The sequence below is a fragment of the Mirounga angustirostris genome, unplaced genomic scaffold, assembly GCF_029215605.1.
Source record: "Mirounga angustirostris isolate CCGP_5_RB_7025 unplaced genomic scaffold, mMirAng1.0.hap1 SCAF_7, whole genome shotgun sequence".
NCBI classification, from domain to species: domain Eukaryota; kingdom Metazoa; phylum Chordata; class Mammalia; order Carnivora; family Phocidae; genus Mirounga; species Mirounga angustirostris.
In genome coordinates, this window is record NW_026991715.1 from 96,769,023 (window position 1) to 96,775,762 (window position 6,740).

The window sequence follows — 6,740 nt, forward strand, 5'->3', positions numbered from 1 at the left end:
AGTGAACCTACACTGATACATCATTATCAACCAAAGTCCGTAGTTTATATTGGGGCTTACTCCTGGTGTTATACATTCTATGGGTTTTGTCAGACACAATAGATTTTCCTTAAAGAATTAATTTTATTAAAATCAGTTTCATAATTACATCTAGTGCTTACTGGGAAGGGTGAAACAGTGTTGAAAGAGCCAACTGGGATTGAAGGAAGACGGCATCGTTGTCACTGTTCCTTCTTACCTAAGGAAGGTGGTCCTAACACAGCAGGGGTCTTCCAGAGGGTGGTCCAGCTCTACTCCCTCTGCACCAGTCTGCAAAAGATACTTACATGGGATTTCTGGACTCCTCTTGCGTCACCCACCAACACAGGAGGCCCAGCCTGGCATCCTTTGTGGCATAGTAGCCTCTCAGTCCTCTGAGGTCCCTACCGTGCATCTAAACTCTATGTTCAGTTAAGAATTACCTGAGGATGGGGCCTGTCCTTCCCCTTCCCTTACAGAATACAGGGAACAATCCTGGATGGCCTTCGTTATGTCCCAAACCTCCTCTCCTTGCCAAAGTAGACATAACTCAAATTTTCTGAAAATTATGGAAATGTTTGTCTCTGGTTACTGTTTGCTCCCTACCCGGTTAACTGTATAGACGTTGTCCTATATATCTCCCTTCAAGCCTCTAGTCTCCAAAGATGCGACCCCCTCCTGCAACCCGCTTCTGCTCTGTCCTGCCTCATACCACCATGCTGGAGGCTTTTTACTCCTTTCTAAAGTGAAGAATTCTTGTTCTGATCCATTTTGAAGAAAGTGGATTGGGAGGAAGTCCTTCAGCCACACCCTAGACTTCATGATGGTAGACTCAGACCTTTTCAAATAATTCAATTCACTATTTTAATCTATTTATTCATATCTAATCTGGTTCTTGAAAGCATTTAGAGAAGTTTGAAAACATTCCTTATAAAGGTAACAAGCAGATGTGAATATTTGAGATACAACTGAGGTTTCCCACTCTGGGGCTTTCTGGTACCCTTTACTCATGGCACGCTGCCCCCATTTCAGCTGGGAGCTCCTTAATGTATGAGATAGTGTTTTCCTGGGGCCCAGCAGGGAACCTGGTATGGGTGGGGTATGTGCCCTGTTGATGTTTGTTTGCCATGCCTGAGTAGAATCATTCAAAGCAGTTAAGTGAGCAAAATCACTTCCCTTAGACTGCCTTTCACTAAGGAGGGGATTGCAATTAACAAGTCCATCTGCAGGAGCTCTGGGACCTGGTGAAGAAGAGCAGATACCTCTGCACCCCTTTCAGAAATAAGGAAACCAAGGCTTTGTGAGCTTGGGCCGTTTGTCCAATGTACACAGTAGAGCTGAAAATAGACCAGTTTCTTGGCTCCTGGTCCCTGCTCTGGCCTCTAAAGTGTATTACCCTGCCTCAGAAATGGACGCATCCTTCCCAGGCTCAGCTGGATTGTGAACTGTCAGGGAGCAAGCTTGGAAGTTTGGTGGGACTCTGAGTAAAGGCTTCTTGCCCACAGAGCCCACAGATAGACAAAATTAGGTGTGGTAGGCTGAAAAATGTCCCTAAAACATATCAAGTCCTAATTCCTGGAACCTGTAAATGTTACCATGTATGGACAAAGGGTCTCTACACATATAATTAAGGATCTTGAGATGGGGAGATTGCCCTGAATTATCTGGGTAGGCTCTAAAGGCAGTCACATTACTTCATAAGAGAAAGGCAATGGGAGCTTTCACTAACAGAAGGAAAGGTGATGTGACAGAGGCAGAGACTGGAATGACATGGCCACAAGTCAAGAAAAGCTGGAAGCCACCTGAAGCTGGAAGAGGCAAAGAATGAATTCCCCCCCGCCCCCAGAGCTTCTGGAGGAAGTGTGGCCCTGATAATACCTTGATTTTTGTCCCAGTAATACTGATTTTGGACTTCTGTTCTCCATAATTATGAAAGAATAAATTTCTATGATTTCAAGCCACCCATTAGTGGTAATTTATTACAACAGTGATTGGAAAATAACACATTAGGATAAGGGGGCCTAACCACCATAAAAGGAATGTTTGCTCCATAGGGCAGAAACTATGAGCTGGTGACCCAGCAGCATTCCCAATTCCCTTTTTATAAGGGAATGTGTGTGTGTGTTTAGGAATTTTAGGGCTGCACAGGTTCACTGAAGGTAATATAGTCCAGAGGGACATAACAAAATGACAGAAAACCACGTCACCAGAAAGATACAGTCCTCCTTATTCATGGATTCGTATTTGTGAATCTGCCATTAAAAGATTAAAAATATTTTTAATGGGAATAGGTTTTTCTCCCACCTTCTAAACTGTCATATTTAGGGTTATAGGTAATACTTGCTGAATTATGGAGTACTTCATCTAGGTATAAATTGTATATAACCTTCAGCGTTTGAAGTATGGCTTTGTTGCCACTGTTAGGTTTCAGTGTGTATACAGTTTACATCTAATTTGAGTTTGTTTTTCTTGAGTTTGGTTTGGTTTTGGTCACAAATTACTAGATAATAGTAAGCTATTTGCTGGTGTTGTTAAGTAATGCACCATATTTGTTTTCTATTTAACTTTTGACTCCCTTGACCCATTTCTCCCACCCTTCACCCTGTCTGGCAATCACTAATCTGTTCTCTGTATGAGAGTTTTTTCGTTTTATTTTTTTTTATACCACATGTAAGGAAGATCATATGGTATTTGTCTTTCTCTGACTTATTTCACTTAGCATAATGCCCCTGTGGTACATCCTGGTTGTTGCAAATGGCAAGATTTCATTCTTTATGATTGAATTAATGTAACAATTTTAATATCAATAGTGTACAAAACCTTCGCTATGTCTGCTCCTCACTTTGTTGCTTTAGTCATAAATTACATCTTTATATATTGTGTGCCCATAAACACAGATTTACAGTTACTGTTTTAGGCAGCTGTCTTAAATAAGGAAAAAAGTTACAGGCAAAAAAATACATTAATACTGCCTTTTACCCCTATCTATTATAGTTACTTTTACTGGCATTATTTCTTTGTGTGGATTTGCCATACTATCTAGTGTCCTTACATTTTAGTGTTTAGCATTTCTTGTAGGGAAGGTCTACTTGTGACAAACTCAATTTCTGCTCATTGAGAATGTGTTTTGTCTTCGGGGGGGGGCGCTATTTATTTGTAGAAATTTTTAATTCCAGTATAGTTAACATAGTATTGTATTAGTTTCAGGTGTACAATATAGTGATTCAACAATTCCATACACCACCCAGTGCTCATCAGGACAAGTGAACTCCTTAACCCTATCACTTATTTCACCCATCCCCCCACCTACCTCCCCTCTGGTAACCATCAGTTTGTTCTCTATAGTTAAGAGTCTCTTTCTTGGTTTGTCTTTTTTCCCTTCTCGTGTGTATGTTTGTATGTTTTGTTTCTTAAATTCCCATTGAGTGAAATCATATGGTATTTGTCTTTCTCAGACTTATTTTGCTTAACATTATACTCTCTAGTTCCATGTTGTTGCAAATGGCAAGATTTCACTTTTAATGGCTAAATAATATTCCACTGTATATCTTCATTTTTCAAGTAGTTTTTCCAGACATTGAAGTCATAGTTAACAGGTTTTTTCTTTCACCTCTTTGAATATATCATTCCATTGTCTTCTGGTCCCCATGGTGTCTGAGGAGAAATTAGCTGTTATCCTGAGAATCACTTGCACATGAGTAGTAGCTTTCAAGATTCTCTTTGTCTTTCAAAGTTTGATCATGTGTCTAAGATTGGATCTGAGTTTATCCTACTTAGAGTTCATTGAGCTTCTTGTATGTGTAGATTTGTGTTTTCATCAAATTTAGGAAGTTTTTAGGGATGCCTAGGTGGCTCATTTGGTTAAGCATCTTGCCTTTGGCTCGGGTCGTGATCCTGAGGTCCTGGGATCAAGTCCCACGTTGCGCTCTCTGCTCGGTGGGGAGCCTGCTTCTCCCTCTGCCCGCTGCTCCCCCTGCTTGTGTGCTCTCTCACAAATAAAATCTTAAAAAAAATTTTTAGTAAGTTTTTAGCTATTATTTCCTCAAATACTTTCTGCCTTTCTCTCATCTGGGACTCCCATTATACACATGCTGGTCTTTTTGATGGTGTCCTACACATCTCTTAGGTTCTGTTCATTCTTTAAAAAATTTTTTTGTTACTTAGACTGGATAATTTCAGTTGGTTTATCGTCAAGTTCACTGATTCTTTCTTCTATCTGTTCAACTCTGCTGTTGGACCCCTCTAGTGAATCTTTCATTCCAGTTACGCTTTTCAGCTCAATTCTATTTGACTTGACTTTTTATTTCTATCTCTTCATTCCTATTCTCTATTTGGTAAGATTTCTTATGGTTTCCTTTAGCTCCTCAAATATTTTTCAAATAGCTGATTAAGTCATTGTCCTGCATGTCCAATGTCAGGGTTTCCTGGGGGACAATTTCTATTATTTCCTTAGGTATGGGCCATATTTTGTTTCTCTACATGCCCCTGTAATACTTTTGTTGTTGAATACTGGACATTTTGAATATTTTAATGTGGCAACTTTATAAATCAGGTACTATCCTCCCCACCCCAGGGTTTGTTAGTGATGTTTGTTGTCATTGTTTTTTTTTGTTTGTTTGTTTGTTTGTTTTTTGCGAGAGAGAGAATGAGAGACAGAGAGCATGAGAGGGAGGAGGGTCAGAGGGAGAAGCAGGCTCCTCGCCGAGCAGGGAGCCCAATGCGGGACTCGATCCTGGGACTCCAGGATCATGACCTGAGCCGAAGGCAGTCGCTCAACCAACTGAGCCACCCAGGTGCCCCAGTTTGTTGTCATTGTTAACTCAATTGCTCTGTGCATGCTGGTACAACCTTCAATCCTCAACCAGGAATTTCACATCTCTGCCTTAGTATTTACTTCTTGCTTGCAGAGTCTTAAATCAGCTGGATGTGAACCTTTTGAAGTTTTTGCTGAGTAGGTGCACAGCCCTGGATATAAGCATGGCTTTCTAGATACCCAGTAATATGTCAGAGCTTTTCTAAGTCCTTATTCACCAAAGCATCGCATTTCCCAGCGATCTTTGGTTATTCTGTTTTTTTTCCCCCCAACTGTGATCCATTCCCCCAGTCAGCAGCAACTAATACATTTGCCTGTGTTTCTGACAAATGCCCTCTAGGTAACTATCTCAGTACCAGAGAGTTCTGAGTTAGGTAAGACAAAGGCAAACCCTTTGAGATTGTACTCGAAGAAGCCACCAGAAAGTTCAAAAGAAACAAGCACAATTTTTTTGCAAATTAGTTCCATTATACTCACTGTGGTACTGGTATACTCACAGGGAATGTGGCTGTTATCTTCAAGGCCACTGCTAAGCTAGGGGGAGGGGGATGAGACCAGGGTTAAGTTAAAATGCCACAAAGTTGTCTGTTCTTACCAAGAGTCAGCTGTTTCTTCTTGATTATGTTGCCCTGGTCTGTAAGCTTTTAGTTAGTTTCCAGTTCTGAAAAAGTTGACTGTGACCATTTTTGCCAGCTTTTCATTCCTTTTATGGAATGCAGACTTCTGAAGTTCCTTAATCCATTTTGCAGAAGTCTGGATATAAAAGATTTAAAGAACTATATAGGATAGTGTATCCAATAAACCGAAGACATCATATTCAAGTATATGTGGAGCATTTGTAAGAACTGAACAACCCCTGGGTTATAAACAAGTCTCAACAAATTTCAAAGAATTGAAACAATGCATTTTAGGAAAGAAATGTGTTTTCCAACAATAATGGAATTAAAATAGAACTCAATGACAAAAAGACAATTAGAATCTAGCAGCCAGCCAGTTACTAAAGATGGTTATAGAGAACATGACAACATAAGGTTTTCTGGGGCTCTGGTCACATGCATGTCAGATCATCAGATGTCAGGGTTGAAATGCAGGAACATTAGAAAGGTTCTGGTTTGACCCCACCCTTCCCCTTCACTTATTTATAGGAGACAGAAGACCAAAAAAAGGTCACACAAAACTGTTGGCTGAAATAGTTCTATATCCCAGGACTCTCAACCCAATGCTCTGATACAGGGCTGCCTCAAACCTTCCTTCATCCAGAAGTCTGGGCTGCCAGTATTCACTTTCTCCCTCCACAATCTCGTACCCCCACTGGGAATTCTAGCTTTGTTTCCTGACAGTTTTCCCATTTTCTCCCAAAGAGTAGCACCTTAAAAATAGGCTAATCAGGGCGCCTGGGTGGCTCAGATGGTTGAGTGTCTGCCTTCGGCTCAGGTCATGATCCCGGGGTCCTGGGATCGAGTCCTGTGTCGGGCTCCCTGCTCCTTGGGGAGCCTGCTTCTCCCTCTGCCTCTCTCTCATGAATAAATAAAATCTTAAAAAAGAGGCTAATCAGAGCCCTATTATCTACTACCTAATGATATTTATAATTTCTGATAAGACAATGTTTTAAAGATGAAATAACCACAAAGTTACTTTCTCAGGAAGCAGAAGACTGACTTGTCAGTATATGAACTAATCATGACATTTGGTTAACATACACACCCCAGTCCTTCAATAGTTCCTCCTATACCTCACTGAATCCTGTTTTTTACCCATAAAACTCCTGGATCTTCTGACCAATGGACTCAATAGTACTCTCTTTGCAGTTACCAGGCAAAAGTAAATTGTTCAGATTCTATGTTCGCTAGAGAGTAATGATCTAGTGTGATGAACACTTCAACCTTTTACATACCCATTTGTTTGTAAA